General features: G+C 45.6%; 1 long non-coding RNA gene across 2 annotated transcripts; it reads right to left on the reverse strand.

Annotated features, from left to right (window-relative positions):
* Window positions 1-1,836: 1,836 nt before the first annotated feature.
* Window positions 1,837-2,652, reverse strand: LOC140692842 (uncharacterized). Of its 2 annotated transcripts, none has more exons than XR_012068446.1 (3): window positions 2,424-2,652; window positions 2,125-2,215; window positions 1,837-1,994 (listed from the first exon to the last, which is right to left on the reverse strand). It is a non-coding gene; the product is annotated as an uncharacterized lncRNA (long non-coding RNA). The 2 variants fall into 2 exon arrangements; XR_012068447.1 differs by having other exon boundaries at window positions 1,843-2,042.
* Between the last annotated feature and the right edge of the window lie 22,177 nt (window positions 2,653-24,829).

Here is a 24,829-nt window from a genome sequence, read left to right on the forward strand (position 1 = left end):
AGGGGAAGAGAAAAACCTCGGTCAGAAGCAGACATAGGAAAGCAAGTGCAAACAAATGAAAACATTGCAGTTGAACCCTGGGTTAAGACAGGGCATGAAAGAATAGAAATCATGAGTCCCAGATGGAAAAGCAAGGGATAAAGAAACAAAAAGTGTCTGAAAATTTATCTGTAGAAAAATCAGACTGAAACTTGCTGAAAGCCAAGAAAGAATCATCTATGCGAATTCAGGAATTACACAGCATCCGAAGGAGGTGGAATCCCAATAGACCTACCAGCAGCTGTATGATTCAAATCAACAAAGTTCACGAATATCCGAGTGATTTAAAATGCACCTGGAGGAAACAACATAGTCACAAGGAAACCTCCAGAGGGGTTTCAGCTGATATCTCGGCAGCAATATTGCAGGACAGGGAGGAGTGCCAGGACACAGACCATATCCTGAATGGCCAAATGCTGCCACCTAGGGTAGCCTATGCCACATGAACACCATTTCAAATAACGGCAGAGCTAGAGAATTCTACAGACCGGCAAATCTTAAAAGAATTCAGCAGTTCAAAAGTTTTTCTAAAAGAAAGGTTGAGAAAACTCCCCTGAATAGAAAAGCAGCAAGATGGAATGGAAAGAAGAAACCATTATTGGAAATGCAAGAAGAGCATGTGTGGCAGAGAAGAAAGAAGAAGAACTTAAGGAGGACATCAAAACCCTAAAGATGGGAGAGGGAAGCAGGAAACCATAGGTGATTGGAAGCACTCTCTTAAGTGAATCAGCTTATTTGACTCTGTTTGAAGCGAAAGGAGAGATGCATGGCCTGACGTGTTTGCAAAACAAGCGAGAAGAAGACCAACAAAGAATCAAACCAACAAACAAGCACCAAAATGGTATGGTTGGCTGACATATACAAAGGGAACCATGATTATTCAAAAGAAAATACTCAAGGTGAGGTCAAGGGTCATTCAGAACGCATCGACCCAGTATCGTGGCTTGCATGTACTCAGCACACTTGTATTCGGAAATCAGAAGCGTGCATTCATATTCGTAAATTTTGATTCATAAGAGCATATCGTGACCTAACACTAATGCCGATTTGGAATCAAATGGTTTCCTAGTCCGTGATGTAGACTTGTATGTCTTCCAACAGGATGAAGGAATGCCATATTCTAGGCTACGTAGAGAAGAAATGTAAGAAGCCTATAACAAAGGCAAGTAGCTCTGCCAAAGTGTACTAAGTGCAAAAGAGACCGACAGCAAAGTGCACATTGGGGTTGGTTTCATTTCTTGGAATTTCAGCCCCCATGAATCCAATGGATCCATGTCCTGAGAGTGTGGGTGTTTCAGCAGAAATCAGGCGACGCATATGTATTCCGGGTGTACGGATATTATAGGAACAGAAGTCTCCTTTAGTGGGTCCCTGTGTACTGTGAACTGTTAGAAAGTTTAAAGACGTGTGAAACCATCAACTGAAAAGGGACACACTTCCCTCCATTGGTACGGTGCATAGAGCTCTGAACAAAAGGAAAGAGGGAAGAAGAAAGGCCCATGGGACGCTAGTGGGTAGAATCACATTTACCTTAGGAACCTCTCGTCGGATGCAGCCCCTCCCCCAACACTGACAAGATGCAGCAGCCATTGGGGATGGCAGTTAGCGGTTGGATTCCAGGTGGAATGTTGGTGTTTACCGCGAGGCTTGTTGTGGCTGTTGGATCCTAGGTAACCGGGCAGAGTTCTGTGGGTGGATCAGTGTGATGGAGGGGCTGCCGCCCTCTGTGGAGCTTGGCTTAGGTGTTTGGTCCGGGAAGCTGTGTAAGTTCGAGATACTGCTGCTGCCCAAAGACCTGAGGTCACAGGTCAGTTTCCAGAACCTGAAAGGGCAGACAGTGGAAGATCTGCCTGTCATCAGCTTACTGGTCAGGCTCCGAGGTACTTTCAGACTTGCCCAGTCCTGGTGAAGTCGACTTTAGGGGAGACACGAAGAGAAGCTGGCCGATAAGCTGGCTGCACGGATTGAGGAGAGATGCGAACACATGGATGAGAGATGTTCTGCTACAATGGAGAATACTGGCGTGGAGACAGCTGTAGAGGATACCAGGCTCAAAAGACATTCATGAGACATATTGAAACTCACTGATACAGGCAGAAACATACGGAGTGCCAACGTGGACTTGAGGAAGTTCCTCAATTCTCTTCTCCAATAACGGGTCCAAGGTCCCTGACGTCTGAAGGAGAAGAAATGGCAGAGATGATCAAAACGCTCCTGTTCTTGGAAGAGGTCGTGAGAATCCACACGTCCCAAGGGGCATTCCCAAGCCATTCAGACCAAAATTCAACAAGCCCAGGTAAGCCTTTTCCCAGGTTTGGGCCTAGCTAGTGAGCACTTGCCCTTGCCTCCCATCCACTCAGGCATCCATTTTGAAGGATCAGTACCTGAGCTGCAATGAAGCCATTACGAGTAGAGCAAGCCCCTCCTAGAATCAGAGTTCCTCCAGCTTCACTCTCTGTGAACAACAGTGAACACCTTAAAGGTCAAATAGTCTCGGCTGAAATAGATAAAATTGAATACTTAGCTCACACCTAGAAACGATGTCCTTCCGCTAGATTCAGCAAATGTTGTGTTTATGTCTTCCCTGGGGTGAAGGGAGTGTGGTAAGTGAGGGGAATCTTTGACTGAACATGAATCTGTATTAGGCTTCAGTTTTTCAAGACAGTGAAGGTAAATAGTACAAGTCAGAAAGTGAACTGAACTGTAAAAGTCGCCAATGACATTAAAGACACAGCTTATGTGGATCGTCTTTCACTTGAGTCAAGCCCCCGGGGGCACTATATCATGGGGGTGCAGACTTGGTTGCGTTAAATGGCTTTAAACTACAGGATCGGATGATTAAGCGTTCTCAACACTGATAGAAAAACACCTGGTTCTCAATAGACTAGCATAACTGCAGCAGGATTCTCCTAGCTAGAATGCCTCTAGGTGCTTTTGGATTCAAACCTAAATGTATATATTTGGTTTGTATCCTCTTGTATTTTCCGAGAGAGGGATGTTACCCCTTGAAATGCCAACATTGGCCAGTAGGTGTCATTGGGATACAGGGCACCACATGCACAAGTGTATCCAAAGTTGGGGGTTATTCCATGTTTCCAAAAGTTATTTCATGGTTCCTGTTGGTTTCAGAGGCTTCAACCTTAAAGAGCTGACATGACCCCTTGAACAGTTTGGAGAGCTAGTTTGCATTCTATCTGTCTAGCTTTTCCGTCGAGCTGACACAATGTTACCAAAATTGACAAGTCTGGCTTCTAGGTCGATTGAGTGTGTTTCAAAAAATAACTCCATTTTCGTATAACTCCCAAAACATGTAAATGAGTTCTGTTAAACTTCTTAAAGACTGCAAATGGGATATCAACACAATGTCAAAATAGTTGTCTTCGGACAATCCCTCCCACCACGGCTGTATAGAAACCAAGAGCTAAGCAAATATCACATTTCTGTGAAATGTATCTGGATAGTGTTGATTCATCGATGCCCAGTTGGCAGAGAAGAAGTGCAACCTGCACTCACTCGCTCCCATGTACAGAGCAATGGAAACATCCACTCACCCAGCCCTTAGCATAGGACACTGGCCGAAGAGAGGTCTGTTACTCCCAAAAACAGGATGAGGCCTCAGGACACCTGGAAGCAGGAGAATGCAAAGCAGGGAATGGAAACCAGTGCAGGTTCGGACCCCTGGTGATGGAGCAACGAGGGTGAAACTCTGTTTAACTTGGACGCACACTCTCAAGCGGACAGGAGACATGGGTTTGAAGGTGATGTGCTGAGATTTACAAGAGTGCACAGCAGATGCTTGGCTGAGAGAACTCAAAGAAACCAGCGCAAAATATCCCCACAGTTAATTCTGAGACCAAGATCCCAGCTGCCAAATTTGAGGTAGCAGAGGCAACGGTCAGTGAGGCATAGAGATACGGATGATGGCACACGCTGAGTCTCAGGGATCTGGAGTGCGTTGTGGGATGTGGTGGGTCGAATCAAGAGAGCAAACCGAACTGTGTACCAATAATAAATCAACCACACTGGTCGCGCGGTTGCGATTACCGATATGTCCCATGGCCACACCCAGTATATCTGCAGGACCAGGGACCAATTGGGAATTTTGCCAATAGAGCACGTGTGGGGCTGAATCAGAGATATCGTGCATCTGGTCTGAGGGATCCAGGGGGCCTTGAATTTGAAATCAGAATGAAAAGCCTTAGGATATGCTACATTCATAACCTGGGCTGGGATTATGATTTGGTTTGAGTCACAGGATGCGCAACAACTCTGTGGTTGCTTTCGTGCACCCGTGCCACAAGGATGAGAGGACAAGGAAGAGTGGTCCAAGTCCACAGCGTGAGAAGAGGAAGCATTCCCTTCAGCACTATCTCCCAAAAGCGGATGCTACATTTTGGATGTCACCGGCACGGTACGGCACCTAGGACAACAAGGAAGGTCTGCGGGATCATTCCAGCAGGCCCTGATATGTGACATCCATAGATATGCTTCCACTGGTGTTTCTGTAGACAGAGAAGCTCTGGAAAGAACTCATTTCATTGGGACATTCCCGTGGCAATAAAAAGCAGAAGAGCACTCTCAGTTTGCTGTTTTGGAAACACTCCAAAATGACATAGAGAAGAATGCAGAGCTGAGAACTTTTAGAAGCTTCATTTCCACAAGAGGAAGTGTCCTGTGCACTTTCAGAAGTTTGAGATAATTATAATCAAAATGAAGTTATGCTAATCGAAGTAGAATGGGTTGTTCATCACAACTAATGCAACACCAGCAATTGGAGATATACCAAACAACACACACAGGTACAGGTTATGGCATCAATGCCTAGGAGAAATTGTCCTCACAGAAATCCCATGGAATTGCGTAGAGACAAGAGTCTAAATTTTTCAATTAACAAAGCCCTAGAAGTCTACATTAGATACCTGATATTACCTGACCAGTAGAGATGAAGAAGAACAGTAAAAGAAACAGGAAGTACCATTTTCAGTTCCAAAGATATTGAAGGCGCAAAAGATAAGCTTTCAAACAACTAGTCTGCAAAACGCTATCCAGAACAAGTGTTGAAAATGAAGGTCAGGAAAACACTGAAGAACACCAGTGTCTCAGAATCACAAAAGGCAGAATACCAGAAAAGGGGAAGAGAAAGTCTCAACACGAGCCAAAAATATCAGGAAACTCAATGGTTGTGATAATATCAGGGCTAACATTCAGTCCTTAGCAGACTAGATAATGCAGAGGGACGCGTGAATGACTGTGAAGACAGGGGAAGAGAAAAACCTCGGTCAGAAGCAGACATAGGAAAGCAAGTGCAAACAAATGAAAACATTGCAGTTGAACCCTGGGTTAATACAGGGCATGAAAGTATAGAAATCATGAGTCCCAGATGGAAAAGCAAGGGATAAAGAAACAAAAAGTGTCTGAAAATTTATCTGTAGAAAAATCAGACTGAAACTTGCTGAAAGCCAAGAAAGAATCATCTATGCGACTTCAGGAATTACACAGCATCCGAAGGAGGTGGAATCCCAATAGACCTACCAGCAGCTGTATGATTCAAATCAACAAAGTTCACGAATATCCGAGTGATTTAAAATGCACCTGGAGGAAACAACATAGTCACAAGGAAACCTCCAGAGGGGTTTCAGCTGATATCTCGGCAGCAATATTGCAGGACAGGGAGGAGTGCCAGGACACAGACCATATCCTGAATGGCCAAATGCTGCCACCTAGGGTAGCCTATGCCACATGAACACCATTTCAAATAACGGCAGAGCTAGAGAATTCTACAGACCGGCAAATCTTAAAAGAATTCAGCAGTTCAAAAGTTTTTCTAAAAGAAAGGTTGAGAAAACTCCCCTGAATAGAAAAGCAGCAAGATGGAATGGAAAGAAGAAACCATTATTGGAAATGCAAGAAGAGCATGTGTGGCAGAGAAGAAAGAAGAAGAACTTAAGGAGGACATCAAAACCCTAAAGATGGGAGAGGGAAGCAGGAAACCATAGGTGATTGGAAGCACTCTCTTAAGTGAATCAGCTTATTTGACTCTGTTTGAAGCGAAAGGAGAGATGCATGGCCTGACGTGTTTGCAAAACAAGCGAGAAGAAGACCAACAAAGAATCAAACCAACAAACAAGCACCAAAATGGTATGGTTGGCTGACATATACAAAGGGAACCATGATTATTCAAAAGAAAATACTCAAGGTGAGGTCAAGGGTCATTCAGAACGCATCGACCCAGTATCGTGGCTTGCATGTACTCAGCACACTTGTATTCGGAAATCAGAAGCGTGCATTCATATTCGTAAATTTTGATTCATAAGAGCATATCGTGACCTAACACTAATGCCGATTTGGAATCAAATGGATTCCTAGTCCGTGATGTAGACTTGTATGTCTTCCAACAGGATGAAGGAATGCCATATTCTAGGCTACGTAGAGAAGAAATGTAAGAAGCCTATAACAAAGGCAAGTAGCTCTGCCAAAGTGTACTAAGTGCAAAAGAGACCGACAGCAAAGTGCACATTGGGGTTGGTTTCATTTCTTGGAATTTCAGCCCCCATGAATCCAATGGATCCATGTCCTGAGAGTGTGGGTGTTTCAGCAGAAATCAGGCGACGCATATGTATTCCGGGTGTACGGATCTTATAGGAACATAAGTCTCCTTTAGTGGGTCCCTGTGTACTGTGAACTGTTAGAAAGTTTAAAGACGTATGAAACCATCAACTGAAAAGGGACACACTTCCCTCCATTGGTACGGTGCATAGAGCTCTGAACAAAAGGAAAGAGGGAAGAAGAAAGGCCCATGGGACGCTAGTGGGTAGAATCACATTTACCTTAGGAACCTCTCGTCGGATGCAGCCCCTCCCCCAACACTGACAAGATGCAGCAGCCATTGGGGATGGCAGTTAGCGGTTGGATTCCAGGTGGAATGTTGGTGTTTACCGCGAGGCTTGTTGTGGCTGGTGGATCCTAGGTAACCGGGCAGAGTTCTGTGGGTGGATCAGTGTGATGGAGGGGCTGCCGCCCTCTGTGGAGCTTGGCTTAGGTGTTTGGTCCGGGAAGCTGTGTAAGTTCGAGATACTGCTGCTGCCCAAAGACCTGAGGTCACAGGTCAGTTTCCAGAACCTGAAAGGGCAGACAGTGGAAGATCTGCCTGTCATCAGCTTACTGGCCAGGCTCCGAGGTACTTTCAGACTTGCCCAGTCCTGGTGAAGTCGACTTTAGGGGAGACACGAAGAGAAGCTGGCCGATAAGCTGGCTGCACGGATTGAGGAGAGATGCGAACACATGGATGAGAGATGTTCTGCTACAATGGAGAATACTGGCGTGGAGACAGCTGTAGAGGATACCAGGCTCAAAAGACATTCATGAGACATATTGAAACTCACTGATACAGGCAGAAACATATGGAGTGCCAACGTGAATTGAGGAAGTTCCTCAGTTCTCTTCTACAATAACGGGTCCAAGGTCCCTGACGTCGGCAATAGAAGTGATGGCAGAGATGATCAAAACGCTCCTGTTCTTGGTCGTGAGAATCCACACGTCAAAATGGGCCTTCCCAAGCGACTCAGACCAGAATTCACCAAGCCCAGGTAAGCCTTTTCCCAGGTTTGGGCCTAGCTAGCAAGCACTTGACCTTCCCTCCCCCCCTCTCAGTCATCCATTTTGAAGGATCAGTACCTGAGCTGCAATGAAGCCGTTATGAGAGGAGCACGCCCCTCCAAGAATCAAATTTCCTCCCGCTTCACACTCTGTGAAAAACACTGAACTCCTTAAAGTCAAATAGTCTCGGCTGAACTAGATAGGAATTTAATACTTAGCTCACACCTAGAAACGATGTCCTTCCGCTAGATTCAGCAAATGTTGTGTTTATGTCTTCCCTGGGGTGAAGGGAGTGTGGTAAGTGAGGGGAATCTTTGACTGAACTTGAATCTGTATAAGGCCTCAGTTTTTCCAGACAGTATAGGTAAATAGTACAAGTCAGAAAGTGAACTGTACTGTAAAACTCGCCAATTATATTAAAGACACAGCTTATGTGGATCGTCTTTCACTTGAGTCAAGCCCCCGGGGGCACTATATCATGTGGTGCAGACTTGGTTGCGTTAAATGGCTTTACCCAACATGATGGGATGATTAAGCATTCTCATCACTGATAGAAGAACACCTCGTTCTCAATAGACTAGCATAACTGCAGCAGGGTTCTCCTAGCTATAATACCTCTAGGTCCTTTTGGATTCAAACCTAAATGTATATATTTGGTTTGTTTCCTCTTGTATTTTCCTAGAGAGGGATGTTACACCTTGAAATGCCAACATTGGACAGTAGGTGTCATCGGGACTAAAGGGCACCACATGCACAAGGGAATCCAAGCTTGGGGGTTATTTCATGTTTCCATTAGTTATTTCATGGTTCCTGTTGGTTTCGGAGGCTTCAACAGTAAAGAGCTGACATGACCCCTTTAACAGTTCGGACTGCTAGTTTGCATTCTATCTGTCTATGTTTTCCTTAGAGCTGACAAAATGTTACCGAAATTGACAAGTCTGGCTTCTAGGTCGATTTAGTATGTTTCAGAAACTAACTTCATTTTCGTATAACTCCCAAAACATTTATATCAATTCTATTAAATTTTTAAAGACTGCAAATGAGATATCAACACAATGTCAAAACTGGAGTCTTCGGACAATCCCTCCCACCACGGCTGTATAGAAACAAAGAGATAAAAAGAAATCACATTTCTGTGAAATGTATCTGGAAAGTGTTGATTCATCGATGCCCAGTTGACAGAGAAGCAGTGCAACCTGCGCTCACTCGCTCCCATGAACACAGCAATGGAAACATCCACTCACCCAGCCCTTGGCACAGGACACTTGCCGAAGAGAGGTCTGTTACTTCCAAAGACAGGATGAGGCCTCAGAACACCTGGAAGCAGGAGAAGGAAAAGCAGGGAATGGATACCAGTGCATGGTCTGAGCCCTGTTGATGGAGCAGTAAAGGTGAAACTCTCTTTAACTTGGACGCACACTCACAAGCGGACAGGAGACATGGGATTGAAGGTGATGCGCTGAGTGTTAGAAGAGTGCACAGCAGATGCTTGGCTGACAGAACTCAAAGAATCCAGTGCAAAATATCCCCACAGTTGATTCTGAGACCAAGCTCCGAGCTGCCAAATTTGAGGTAGCAGAGGCAGCGTTCAGGGAGGGATAGGGCTACGGATGGTGGCACACGCTGAGTCTCAGAGATCTGGAGTGCGTTGTGGGATGTGGTGGGTCCTATCAAGAGAGCAAACCGACCTGTGGCCCCAATGAGCAAGCAACCACCCTGGCGCGCGCAGTTGAAATTATCGATATGTCCCATGGCCACACCCAGTGCATCTGCAGGACCAGAGACCAATTTGGCATTTTGCCAATAGAGCATGTGTGGGGCTGAATCAGAGATATTGTGCATCGGGTCTGAGGGATCCAGGGGGCCTTGGGTTTGAATTCAGAATGAAAAGCCTTAGGATCTGCTACATTCATAACCTGGGCTGTGATTATGGTTTGGTTTGAGGCACAGGATGTGCAACAGCTCTGTGGTTGGCTTCGTGCACCCGTGCCACAAGGATGAGAGGACAAGGAAGTGTGGTCCAAGACCACAGCGTGAGAAGAGGAAGGATTTCCTTCAGTTTATCTCTCAAAAGCGGATGCTACATTTTGGATGGCACCGGCACGGTTCGGCAGCGAGGACACCAAGTTCGGGCTGCGGGATCATTCCAGCAGGCCCTGATGTGTGACATCCATAGATATGCTTCCACTGGTGTTTCTGTAGACAGAGAAGCTCTTGGAAGAACTGGTTTCAGTGGGACATTCCCGTGGCACTACAAAGCACAAGCGCACTCACACTCTGCCCTTCTGGAAACACTCCAAAATAACAGAGAGTAGAATGCAGAGCTGAGAACCTTTAGAAGCTCCATTTCCACCAGAGGAAGTGTCCTGTGCTCTTTCAGATTTGTGAGATAAGCGTAATCAAAATGAGGTTATCCTAATCGAAATAGTATGGGGGGTTCATCACAACAAAGGCAACACCAGCAATTGGAGATAGACCAGACAACACACACAGGAACAGGACATGGCATCAATGTCTAGGAAAATTTGTCCTCACAGAAATCCCATGCAATTGTGTAGAGCCAAGTGTCTAAAGTTTTCACTTAACCAAGCCCTAGAAGTCTACATTAGATACCTGAAATTACCTGACCAGTAGAGATGAAGAAATACAGTAAAAGGAAAAGGAAGTACCATTTTCAGTTCCAAAGAGATTGAAGGCCCTAAAGATAAGCTTTCAGACAACTAGACTGCAAAACGCTCTCCAGAGCAAGTATTGAAAATGGAGGTGAGGGAAACACTGAAGAACAACAGTGTCTCAGAATCACAAAAGGCAGAATACCAGAAAAGGGGAAGAGAAAGCCTAAAGACGAGCCAAATAATCTCAGAAAACTCAGTGGATGAGAAAATATCAGGGCTAACATTCCGTCCTAAGCAGACGAGATATTGCAGAGGGACGCGTGAATGACTTTGAAGACAGGGGAACAGAAATCCCTCGGTCAGAAGCACACATAGGAAAGCAAGTGCAAACCAATGAAAACATTGCTGTTGAATCCTGGTTGAAGACAAGGCATGAAAGACTAAAATTCGAAAGAGTCCCAGATGGAAAAGCAAGAGATAAAGAAACAAACAATGTTTGAAAAGTTATGTGTAGAAAAATCAGACTGAAACTTGCTGAAAGCCAAGATAGAATCATCTAGGCGAATTCAGGAAGTACACAGCGTCCAAAAGAGGTGGAATCCCAATAGACTTAGCAGCAGCTGTATGATCCAAATCAACAAAGTTCATGAGCATCCCAGTGATTTAAAATGCGCCTGGAGGAAAGCAACATAGTCACAAGAGAACCTCCAGAGGGGTTTCAGCTGCTATCTCAGCAGCAATATTGCAGGACAGGGAGGAGTGCCAGGACATAGACCATAGCTTGAATGGCAAAATGCTGCCATCTAGGGTAGCCTATGCCACATGACCACCATTTCTAATAACAGCAGAGCTAGAGAATGCCACAGACCTGCAAATCTTAAAAGAATTCAGCAGTTCGAAACTTATCCTAAAAGAAAGGTTGAGGATTCTCCCCTGAAGGGATAAGCAGCAAGATGAAATGGAAAGAAGAAAACCCTTATTGGAAATGCAAGAAGAGCATGAGTGGAAAAGAAGAAACAAGAAGAAGGCAAGGAGGACATCAAAACCCTAAAGATGGGAGAGGGAAGCAGGAAATCATAGGGGATTGGAAGCACTCTCTTAAGGGAGTCAGCTTATATGACTCTCTGTTGGAAGCAAACGGAGAGATGCATGGCCTGACGTGTTTGCAAAGCAAACGAGAAGCAGACCAAGAAAGAATCAAACAAACAAACAACACAAAAAGGGTAGGGTAACATGAATATTCAAAAGAAATTACTCAAGGTGATGTCAAGGATCATTCAGTACGCATCGACCCAGTATCGCGGCTTGAATGTACTCAGCACACCTGTATTCGGAAATCAGAGGCGTGCATTTATATTCGTAAATATTGATTCATATGAGCATATCGTGACCTAACCCAAATGCCGATTTGGAATCCAATGGATTCCTAGTCCGTGATATAGACTTGCAAGTCTTCCAACAGGATGAATGAATGCCATATCCTACACTACGTCGAGAAGAAATGGCACAAGCCTATAACAAGGAAAAGTAGCTCCGCAAAAGTGTACTAAGATCAAAAGAGACAGGCAGTAAAGTGCACATTGGGGATTGTATCATTCCTAGGAATTTCAGCCCCCTTGAAACAAATGGATAGATGTCCCGTGAATGCGGGTGTTTCAGCAGAAATCAACCGACGGCTATGTATTGCGGGTGTGCCCATATTACAGGAACAATAGTTTCCCTTAGTGGGTCTCTGTGTACTGTGAACTGTTAGAAAGTTTAAAGACGTGTGAAACATTCAACTGAAAATGGACACACTTCCCTCCGTTGCTACAGTGCATACAGATCTGAACAAAAGGAAAGAGGGAAGAACAAAGGCCCATGGGACGCTAGTGGGTAGAATCACATTTACCTTAGGAACCTCTCGTCGGATGCAGCCCCTCCCCCAGCACTGACAAGATGCAGCAGCCATTGGGGATGGCAGTTAGCGGTTGGATTCCAGGTGGAATGTTGGTGTGTACCGCGAGGCTTGTTGTGGCTGGTGGATCCTAGGTAACCGGGCAGAGTTCTGTGGGTGGATCAGTGCGATGGAGGGGCTGCCGCCCTCTGTGGAGCTTGGCTTAGGTCTTTGGTCCGGGAAGCTGTGTCAGTTCGAGATACTGCTGCTGCCCAAAGACCTGAGTTCACGGGTCAGTTTCCAGAACCTGAAAGGGCAGACAGTGGAAGATCTGCCTGTCTTCAGCTTACTGGAGAGGCTCCGAGGTCCTTTCAGACTTGCCCAGTCCTGTTGAAGTCGACTTTATGGGAGACACGAAGAGAAGCTGGCCGAAAACATGGCTGCACGGATTGAGGAGAGATGCGAACACATTGATGAGAGATGTTCTGCTACAATAGAGAATACTGGCCTGGAGACAGCTGTAGAGGATAGCAGGCTCGAAAGGCATTCATGAGACATATTGAACCTCGCTGATACTAGCAGAAACATACGGAGGGCCACCGTGGACTGGAGGAAGTTCCTCAATTCTCTGCTCCAAGAACGGGTCCAAGATCCCTGACGTCTAAAGAGAAGAGATGGCAGAGATGATAAAAACGCTCATGTTCTTGAAAGAGGTCAGATAATCCACACGACCCAAGGGGCAATTCCAAGCCATTCAGATCAAAGTGCACCAAGCCCAGGTAAGCCTTTTCCCAGGTTTGGGCCTAGCTATCAAGCACTTGCTCTTCCCTCCCCTCCACTCAGGCATCCATTTTGAGGGATCAGTACCTGAGCTGCAATGAAGCCAGTAAGAGAAGAGCAAGCCCCTCCTAGAATCAGAGTTCCTCTAGCTTCATCCTCTGTGAACAACAGGGAACCCCATAAAGGTCAAATACTCTCGTATGAAATAGATAGGAATTGAATACTTAGCTCCCACAAAGAAACGATGGCCTTCCGCTAGATTCAGCAAATGCTGGGATTATGTCCTCTCTGGGGTGAAGGGAGTGTGGTAAGTGAGGGGAATCTTTGACTGAACTTGAATCTGTATTAGGCCTCCGTTTTTCAAGACAGTCTAGGTAAATATTAGAAGTCAGATAGTGAACGGAACTGTAAAAGTCGCCAATGACATGAAAGACACAGCTTATGTGGACCGTCTTTCAATTGAGTCAAGCCCCCGGGGGCAATCTATCATGGGGGTGCAGACTTGGTTGCATTCAAGTGCTTTACCCAACATGATCGGATGATTAAGCGTTCTCATCACTGATAGAAGAACACCTGGTTCTCAGTAGCCTAGCATAGCTGCAGCAGGGTTCTCATAGCTATAATGCCTCTAGGTTCTTTGGATTCAAAGCTAAATGTATATATTTAGTTCGTTTCCTCTTGTATTTTCCTTGAGAGGGATGTTACACCTTGAAATGCCAACATTGACCAGTAGGTGTCATCGGGACTAAAGGGCACCACATGCACAAGGGAATCCAAGCTTGGGGGTTATTTCATGTTTCCATTAGTTATTTCATGGTTCCTGTTGGTTTCGGAGGCTTCAACAGTAAAGAGCTGACATGACCCCTTTAACAGTTCGGACTGCTAGTTTGCATTCTATCTGTCTATGTTTTCCTTAGAGCTGACAAAATGTTACCGAAATTGACAAGTCTGGCTTCTAGGTCGATTTAGTATGTTTCAGAAACTAACTTCATTTTCGTATAACTCCCAAAACATTTATATCAACTCTATTAAATTTTTAAAGACTGCAAATGAGATATCAACACAATGTCAAAACTGGAGTCTTCGGACAACCCCTCCCACCACGGCTGTATAGAAACAAAGAGATAAAAAGAAATCACATTTCTGTGAAATGTATCTGGAAAGTGTTGATTCATCGATGCCCAGTTGACAGAGAAGCAGTGCAACCTGCGCTCACTCGCTCCCATGAACACAGCAATGGAAACATCCACTCACCCAGCCCTTGGCACAGGACACTTGCCGAAGAGAGGTCTGTTACTTCCAAAGACAGGATGAGGCCTCAGAACACCTGGAAGCAGGAGAAGGAAAAGCAGGGAATGGATACCAGTGCATGGTCTGAGCCCTGTTGATGGAGCAGTAAAGGTGAAACTCTCTTTAACTTGGACGCACACTCTCAAGCGGACAGGAGACATGGGATTGAAGGTGATGCGCTGAGTGTTAGAAGAGTGCACAGCAGATGCTTGGCTGACAGATCTCAAAGAATCCAGTGCAAAATATCCCCACAGTTGATTCTGAGACCAAGCTCCGAGCTGCCAAATTTGAGGTAGCAGAGGCAGCGTTCAGGGAGGGATAGGGCTACGGATGGTGGCACACGCTGAGTCTCAGGGATCCGGAGTGCGTTGTGGGATGTGGTGGGTCCTATCAAGAGAGCAAACCGACCTGGGACCCCAATGAGCAAGCAACCACCCTGGCGCACGCAGTTGAAATTATCGATATGTCCCATGGCCACACCCAGTGCATCTGCAGGACCAGAGACCAATTTGGCATTTTGCCAATAGAGCATGTGTGGGGCTGAATCAGAGATATTGTGCATCGGGTCTGAGGGATCCAGGGGGCCTTGGGTTTGAATTCAGAATGAAAAGCCTTAGGATCTGCTACATTCATAACCTGGGCTGTGATTATGGTTTGGTTTGAGGCACAGGATGTGCAACAGCTCTGTGGTTGGCTTCGTGCACCCGTGCCACAAGGATGAGAGGACAAGGAAGTGTGGTCCAAGACCACAGCGTGAGAAGAGGAAGGATTTCCTTCAGTTTATCTCTCAAAAGCGGATGCTACATTTTGGATGGCACCGGCACGGTTCGGCAGCGAGGACACCAAGTTCGGGCTGCGGGATCATTCCAGCAGGCCCTGATGTGTGACATCCATAGATATGCTTCCACTGGTGTTTCTGTAGACAGAGAAGCTCTTGGAAGAACTGGTTTCAGTGGGACATTCCCGTGGCACTACAAAGCACAAGCGCACTCACACTCTGCCCTTCTGGAAACACTCCAAAATAACAGAGAGTAGAATGCAGAGCTGAGAACCTTTAGAAGCTCCATTTCCACCAGAGGAAGTGTCCTGTGCTCTTTCAGATTTGTGAGATAAGCGTAATCAAAATGAGGTTATCCTAATCGAAATAGTATGGGGGGTTCATCACAACAAAGGCAACACCAGCAATTGGAGATAGACCAGACAACACACACAGGAACAGGACATGGCATCAATGTCTAGGAAAATTTGTCCTCACAGAAATCCCATGCAATTGTGTAGAGCCAAGTGTCTAAAGTTTTCACTTAACCAAGCCCTAGAAGTCTACATTAGATACCTGAAATTACCTGACCAGTAGAGATGAAGAAATACAGTAAAAGGAAAAGGAAGTACCATTTTCAGTTCCAAAGAGATTGAAGGCCCTAAAGATAAGCTTTCAGACAACTAGACTGCAAAACGCTCTCCAGAGCAAGTATTGAAAATGGAGGTGAGGGAAACACTGAAGAACAACAGTGTCTCAGAATCACAAAAGGCAGAATACCAGAAAAGGGGAAGAGAAAGCCTAAAGACGAGCCAAATAATCTCAGAAAACTCAGTGGATGAGAAAATATCAGGGCTAACATTCCGTCCTAAGCAGACGAGATATTGCAGAGGGACGCGTGAATGACTTTGAAGACAGGGGAACAGAAATCCCTCGGTCAGAAGCACACATAGGAAAGCAAGTGCAAACCAATGAAAACATTGCTGTTGAATCCTGGTTGAAGACAAGGCATGAAAGACTAAAATTCGAAAGAGTCCCAGATGGAAAAGCAAGAGATAAAGAAACAAACAATGTTTGAAAAGTTATGTGTAGAAAAATCAGACTGAAACTTGCTGAAAGCCAAGATAGAATCATCTAGGCGAATTCAGGAAGTACACAGCGTCCAAAAGAGGTGGAATCCCAATAGACTTAGCAGCAGCTGTATGATCCAAATCAACAAAGTTCATGAGCATCCCAGTGATTTAAAATGCGCCTGGAGGAAAGCAACATAGTCACAAGAGAACCTCCAGAGGGGTTTCAGCTGCTATCTCAGCAGCAATATTGCAGGACAGGGAGGAGTGCCAGGACATAGACCATAGCTTGAATGGCAAAATGCTGCCATCTAGGGTAGCCTATGCCACATGACCACCATTTCTAATAACAGCAGAGCTAGAGAATGCCACAGACCTGCAAATCTTAAAAGAATTCAGCAGTTCGAAACTTATCCTAAAAGAAAGGTTGAGGATTCTCCCCTGAAGGGATAAGCAGCAAGATGAAATGGAAAGAAGAAAACCCTTATTGGAAATGCAAGAAGAGCATGAGTGGAAAAGAAGAAACAAGAAGAAGGCAAGGAGGACATCAAAACCCTAAAGATGGGAGAGGGAAGCAGGAAATCATAGGGGATTGGAAGCACTCTCTTAAGGGAGTCAGCTTATATGACTCTCTGTTGGAAGCAAACGGAGAGATGCATGGCCTGACGTGTTTGCAAAGCAAACGAGAAGCAGACCAAGAAAGAATCAAACAAACAAACAACACAAAAAGGGTAGGGTAACATGAATATTCAAAAGAAATTACTCAAGGTGGTGTCAAGGATCATTCAGTACGCATCGACCCAGTATCGCGGCTTGAATGTACTCAGCACACCTGTATTCGGAAATCAGAGGCGTGCATTTATATTCGTAAATATTGATTCATATGAGCATATCGTGACCTAACCCAAATGCCGATTTGGAATCCAATGGATTCCTAGTCCGTGATATAGACTTGCAAGTCTTCCAACAGGATGAATGAATGCCATATCCTACACTACGTGGAGTAGAAATGGCACAAGCCTATAACGAGGAAAATAGCTCCGCAAAAGTGTACTAAGATCAAAAGAGACAGGCAGTAAAGTGCACATTGGGGATTGTATCATTCCTAGGAATTTCAGCCCCCTTGAAACAAATGGATAGATGTCCCGTGAATGCGGGTGTTTCAGCAGAAATCAACCGACGGCTATGTATTGCGGGTGTGCCCATATTACAGGAACAATAGTTTCCCTTAGTGGGTCTCTGTGTACTGTGAACTGTTAGAAAGTTTAAAGACGTGTGAAACATTCAACTGAAAATGGACACACTTCCCTCCGTTGCTACAGTGCATACAGATCTGAACAAAAGGAAAGAGGGAAGAACAAAGGCCCATGGGACGCTAGTGGGTAGAATCACATTTACCTTAGGAACCTCTCGTCGGATGCAGCCCCTCCCCCAGCACTGACAAGATGCAGCAGCCATTGGGGATGGCAGTTAGCGGTTGGATTCCAGGTGGAATGTTGGTGTGTACCGCGAGGCTTGTTGTGGCTGGTGGATCCTAGGTAACCGGGCAGAGTTCTGTGGGTGGATCAGTGCGATGGAGGGGCTGCCGCCCTCTGTGGAGCTTGGCTTAGGTCTTTGGTCCGGGAAGCTGTGTCAGTTCGAGATACTGCTGCTGCCCAAAGACCTGAGTTCACGGGTCAGTTTCCAGAACCTGAAAGGGCAGACAGTGGAAGATCTGCCTGTCTTCAGCTTACTGGAGAGGCTCCGAGGTCCTTTCAGACTTGCCCAGTCCTGTTGAAGTCGACTTTATGGGAGACACGAAGAGAAGCTGGCCGAAAACATGGCTGCACGGATTGAGGAGAGATGCGAACACATTGATGAGAGATGTTCTGCTACAATAGAGAATACTGGCCTGGAGACAGCTGTAGAGGATAGCAGGCTCGAAAGGCATTCATGAGACATATTGAACCTCGCTGATACTAGCAGAAACATACGGAGGGCCACCGTGGACTGGAGGAAGTTCCTCAATTCTCTGCTCCAAGAACGGGTCCAAGATCCCTGACGTCTAAAGAGAAGAGATGGCAGAGATGATAAAAACGCTCATGTTCTTGAAAGAGGTCAGATAATCCACACGACCCAAGGGGCAATTCCAAGCCATTCAGATCAAAGTGCACCAAGCCCAGGTAAGCCTTTTCCCAGGTTTGGGCCTAGCTATCAAGCACTTGCTCTTCCCTCCCCTCCACTCAGGCATCCATTTTGAGGGATCAGTACCTGAGCTGCAATGAAGCCAGTAAGAGAAGAGCAAGCCCCTCCTAGAATCAGAGTTCCTCTAGCTTCATCCTCTGTGAACAACAGGGAACCCCATAAAGGTCAAATACTCTCGTATGAAATAGATAGGAATTGAATACTTAGCTCCCACAAAGAAACGATGGCCTTCCGCTAGATTCAGCAAATGCTGGGATTATGTCCTCTCTGGGGTGAAGGGAGTGTGGTAAGTGAGGGGAATCTTTGACTGAACTTGAATCTGTATTAGGCCTCCGTTTTTCAAGACAGTCTAGGTAAATATTAGAAGTCAGATAGTGAACGGAACTGTAAAAGTCGCCAATGACATGAAAGACACAGCTTATGTGGACCGTCTTTCAATTGAGTCAAGCCCCCGGGGGCAATCTATCATGGGGGTGCAGACTTGGTTGCATTCAAGTGCTTTACCCAACATGATCGGATGATTAAGCGTTCTCATCACTGATAGAAGAACACCTGGTTCTCAGTAGCCTAGCATAGCTGCAGCAGGGTTCTCATAGCTATAATGCCTCTAGGTTCTTTGGATTCAAAGCTAAATGTATATATTTAGTTCGTTTCCTCTTGTATTTTCCTTGAGAGGGATGTTACACCTTGAAATGCCAACATTGACCAGTAGGTGTCATCGGGACTAAAGGGCACCACATGCACAAGGGAATCCAAGCTTGGGGGTTATTTCATGTTTCCATTAGTTATTTCATGGTTCCTGTTGGTTTCGGAGGCTTCAACAGTAAAGAGCTGACATGACCCCTTTAACAGTTCGGACTGCTAGTTTGCATTCTATCTGTCTATGTTTTCCTTAGAGCTGACAAAATGTTACCGAAATTGACAAGTCTGGCTTCTAGGTCGATTTAGTATGTTTCAGAAACTAACTTCATTTTCGTATAACTCCCAAAACATTTATATCAACTCTATTAAATTTTTAAAGACTGCAAATGAGATATCAACACAATGTCAAAACTGGAGTCTTCGGACAACCCCTCCCACCACGGCTGTATAGAAACCAAGAGATAAAAAGAAATCACATTTCTGTGAAATGTATCTGGAAAGTGTTGATTCATCGATGCCCAGTTGACAGAGAAGCAGTGCAACCTGCGCTCACTCGCTCCCATGAACACAGCAATGGAAACATCCACTCACCCAGCCCTTGGCACAGGACACTTGCCGAAGAGAGGTCTGTTACTTCCAAAGACAGGATGAGGCCTCAGAACACCTGGAAGCAGGAGAAGGAAAAGCAGGGAATGGATACCAGTGCATGGTCTGAGCCCTGTTGATGGAGCAGTAAAGGTGAAACTCTCTTTAACTTGGACGCACACTCACAAGCGGACAGGAGACATGGGATTGAAGGTGATGCGCTGAGTGTTAGAAGAGTGCACAGCAGATGCTTGGCTGACAGATCTCAAAGAATCCAGTGCAAAATATCCCCACAGTTGATTCTGAGACCAAGCTCCGAGCTGCCAAATTTGAGGTAGCAGAGGCAGCGTTCAGGGAGGGATAGGGCTACGGATGGTGGCACACGCTGAGTCTCAGGGATCCGGAGTGCGTTGTGGGATGTGGTGGGTCCTATCAAGAGAGCAAACCGACCTGGGACCCCAATGAGCAAGCAACCACCCTGGCGCACGCAGTTGAAATTATCGATATGTCCCATGGCCACACCCAGTGCATCTGCAGGACCAGAGACCAATTTGGCATTTTGCCAATAGAGCATGTGTGGGGCTGAATCAGAGATATTGTGCATCGGGTCTGAGGGATCCAGGGGGCCTTGGGTTTGAATTCAGAATGAAAAGCCTTAGGATCTGCTACATTCATAACCTGGGCTGTGATTATGGTTTGGTTTGAGGCACAGGATGTGCAACAGCTCTGTGGTTGGCTTCGTGCACCCGTGCCACAAGGATGAGAGGACAAGGAAGTGTGGTCCAAGACCACAGCGTGAGAAGAGGAAGGATTTCCTTCAGTTTATCTCTCAAAAGCGGATGCTACATTTTGGATGGCACCGGCACGGTTCAGCAGCGAGGACACCAAGTTCGGGCTGCGGGATCATTCCAGCAGGCCCTGATGTGTGACATCCATAGATATGCTTCCACTGGTGTTTCTGTAGACAGAGAAGCTCTTGGAAGAACTGGTTTCAGTGGGACATTCCCGTGGCACTACAAAGCACAAGCGCACTCACACTCTGCCCTTCTGGAAACACTCCAAAATAACAGAGAGTAGAATGCAGAGCTGAGAACCTTTAGAAGCTCCATTTCCACCAGAGGAAGTGTCCTGTGCTCTTTCAGATTTGTGAGATAAGCGTAATCAAAATGAGGTTATCCTAATCGAAATAGTATGGGGGGTTCATCACAACAAAGGCAACACCAGCAATTGGAGATAGACCAGACAACACACACAGGAACAGGACATGGCATCAATGTCTAGGAAAATTTGTCCTCACAGAAATCCCATGCAATTGTGTAGAGCCAAGTGTCTAAAGTTTTCACTTAACCAAGCCCTAGAAGTCTACATTAGATACCTGAAATTACCTGACCAGTAGAGATGAAGAAATACAGTAAAAGGAAAAGGAAGTACCATTTTCAGTTCCAAAGAGATTGAAGGCCCTAAAGATAAGCTTTCAGACAACTAGACTGCAAAACGCTCTCCAGAGCAAGTATTGAAAATGGAGGTGAGGGAAACACTGAAGAACAACAGTGTCTCAGAATCACAAAAGGCAGAATACCAGAAAAGGGGAAGAGAAAGCCTAAAGACGAGCCAAATAATCTCAGAAAACTCAGTGGATGAGAAAATATCAGGGCTAACATTCCGTCCTAAGCAGACGAGATATTGCAGAGGGACGCGTGAATGACTTTGAAGACAGGGGAACAGAAATCCCTCGGTCAGAAGCACACATAGGAAAGCAAGTGCAAACCAATGAAAACATTGCTGTTGAATCCTGGTTGAAGACAAGGCATGAAAGACTAAAATTCGAAAGAGTCCCAGATGGAAAAGCAAGAGATAAAGAAACAAACAATGTTTGAAAAGTTATGTGTAGAAAAATCAGACTGAAACTTGCTGAAAGCCAAGATAGAATCATCTAGGCGAATTCAGGAAGTACACAGCGTCCAAAAGAGGTGGAATCCCAATAGACTTAGCAGCAGCTGTATGATCCAAATCAACAAAGTTCATGAGCATCCCAGTGATTTAAAATGCGCCTGGAGGAAAGCAACATAGTCACAAGAGAACCTCCAGAGGGGTTTCAGCTGCTATCTCAGCAGCAATATTGCAGGACAGGGAGGAGTGCCAGGACATAGACCATAGCTTGAATGGCAAAATGCTGCCATCTAGGGTAGCCTATGCCACATGACCACCATTTCTAATAACAGCAGAGCTAGAGAATGCCACAGACCTGCAAATCTTAAAAGAATTCAGCAGTTCGAAACTTATCCTAAAAGAAAGGTTGAGGATTCTCCCCTGAAGGGATAAGCAGCAAGATGAAATGGAAAGAAGAAAACCCTTATTGGAAATGCAAGAAGAGCATGAGTGGAAAAGAAGAAACAAGAAGAAGGCAAGGAGGACATCAAAACCCTAAAGATGGGAGAGGGAAGCAGGAAATCATAGGGGATTGGAAGCACTCTCTTAAGGGAGTCAGCTTATATGACTCTCTGTTGGAAGCAAACGGAGAGATGCATGGCCTGACGTGTTTGCAAAGCAAACGAGAAGCAGACCAAGAAAGAATCAAACAAACAAACAACACAAAAAGGGTAGGGTAACATGAATATTCAAAAGAAATTACTCAAGGTGATGTCAAGGATCATTCAGTACGCATCGACCCAGTATCGCGGCTTGAATGTACTCAGCACACCTGTATTCGGAAATCAGAGGCGTGCATTTATATTCGTAAATATTGATTCATATGAGCATATCGTGACCTAACCCAAATGCCGATTTGGAATCCAATGGATTCCTAGTCCGTGATATAGACTTGCAAGTCTTCCAACAGGATGAATGAATGCCATATCCTACACTACGTCGAGAAGAAATGGCACAAGCCTATAACAAGGAAAAGTAGCTCCGCAAAAGTGTACTAAGATCAAAAGAGACAGGCAGTAAAGTGCACATTGGGGATTGTATCATTCCTAGGAATTTCAGCCCCCTTGAAACAAATGGATAGATGTCCCGTGAATGCGGGTGTTTCAGCAGAAATCAACCGACGGCTATGTATTGCGGGTGTGCCCATATTACAGGAACAATAGTTTCCCTTAGTGGGTCTCTGTGTACTGTGAACTGTTAGAAAGTTTAAAGACGTGTGAAACATTCAACTGAAAATGGACACACTTCCCTCCGTTGCTACAGTGCATACAGATCTGAACAAAAGGAAAGAGGGAAGAACAAAGGCCCATGGGACGCTAGTGGGTAGAATCACATTTACCTTAGGAACCTCTCGTCGGATGCAGCCCCTCCCCCAGCACTGACAAGATGCAGCAGCCATTGGGGATGGCAGTTAGCGGTTGGATTCCAGGTGGAATGTTGGTGTGTACCGCGAGGCTTGTTGTGGCTGGTGGATCCTAGGTAACCGGGCAGAGTTCTGTGGGTGGATCAGTGCGATGGAGGGGCTGCCGCCCTCTGTGGAGCTTGGCTTAGGTCTTTGGTCCGGGAAGCTGTGTCAGTTCGAGATACTGCTGCTGCCCAAAGACCTGAGTTCACGGGTCAGTTTCCAGAACCTGAAAGGGCAGACAGTGGAAGATCTGCCTGTCTTCAGCTTACTGGAGAGGCTCCGAGGTCCTTTCAGACTTGCCCAGTCCTGTTGAAGTCGACTTTATGGGAGACACGAAGAGAAGCTGGCCGAAAACATGGCTGCACGGATTGAGGAGAGATGCGAACACATTGATGAGAGATGTTCTGCTACAATAGAGAATACTGGCCTGGAGACAGCTGTAGAGGATAGCAGGCTCGAAAGGCATTCATGAGACATATTGAACCTCGCTGATACTAGCAGAAACATACGGAGGGCCACCGTGGACTGGAGGAAGTTCCTCAATTCTCTGCTCCAAGAACGGGTCCAAGATCCCTGACGTCTAAAGAGAAGAGATGGCAGAGATGATAAAAACGCTCATGTTCTTGAAAGAGGTCAGATAATCCACACGACCCAAGGGGCAATTCCAAGCCATTCAGATCAAAGTGCACCAAGCCCAGGTAAGCCTTTTCCCAGGTTTGGGCCTAGCTATCAAGCACTTGCTCTTCCCTCCCCTCCACTCAGGCATCCATTTTGAGGGATCAGTACCTGAGCTGCAATGAAGCCAGTAAGAGAAGAGCAAGCCCCTCCTAGAATCAGAGTTCCTCTAGCTTCATCCTCTGTGAACAACAGGGAACCCCATAAAGGTCAAATACTCTCGTATGAAATAGATAGGAATTGAATACTTAGCTCCCACAAAGAAACGATGGCCTTCCGCTAGATTCAGCAAATGCTGGGATTATGTCCTCTCTGGGGTGAAGGGAGTGTGGTAAGTGAGGGGAATCTTTGACTGAACTTGAATCTGTATTAGGCCTCCGTTTTTCAAGACAGTCTAGGTAAATATTAGAAGTCAGATAGTGAACGGAACTGTAAAAGTCGCCAATGACATGAAAGACACAGCTTATGTGGACCGTCTTTCAATTGAGTCAAGCCCCCGGGGGCAATCTATCATGGGGGTGCAGACTTGGTTGCATTCAAGTGCTTTACCCAACATGATCGGATGATTAAGCGTTCTCATCACTGATAGAAGAACACCTGGTTCTCAGTAGCCTAGCATAGCTGCAGCAGGGTTCTCATAGCTATAATGCCTCTAGGTTCTTTGGATTCAAAGCTAAATGTATATATTTAGTTCGTTTCCTCTTGTATTTTCCTTGAGAGGGATGTTACACCTTGAAATGCCAACATTGACCAGTAGGTGTCATCGGGACTAAAGGGCACCACATGCACAAGGGAATCCAAGCTTGGGGGTTATTTCATGTTTCCATTAGTTATTTCATGGTTCCTGTTGGTTTCGGAGGCTTCAACAGTAAAGAGCTGACATGACCCCTTTAACAGTTCGGACTGCTAGTTTGCATTCTATCTGTCTATGTTTTCCTTAGAGCTGACAAAATGTTACCGAAATTGACAAGTCTGGCTTCTAGGTCGATTTAGTATGTTTCAGAAACTAACTTCATTTTCGTATAACTCCCAAAACATTTATATCAACTCTATTAAATTTTTAAAGACTGCAAATGAGATATCAACACAATGTCAAAACTGGAGTCTTCGGACAACCCCTCCCACCACGGCTGTATAGAAACCAAGAGATAAAAAGAAATCACATTTCTGTGAAATGTATCTGGAAAGTGTTGATTCATCGATGCCCAGTTGACAGAGAAGCAGTGCAACCTGCGCTCACTCGCTCCCATGAACACAGCAATGGAAACATCCACTCACCCAGCCCTTGGCACAGGACACTTGCCGAAGAGAGGTCTGTTACTTCCAAAGACAGGATGAGGCCTCAGAACACCTGGAAGCAGGAGAAGGAAAAGCAGGGAATGGATA

Source organism: Vicugna pacos, unplaced genomic scaffold (assembly GCF_048564905.1).
Source record: "Vicugna pacos unplaced genomic scaffold, VicPac4 scaffold_18, whole genome shotgun sequence".
Classification (NCBI taxonomy): Eukaryota; Metazoa; Chordata; class Mammalia; order Artiodactyla; family Camelidae; genus Vicugna; species Vicugna pacos.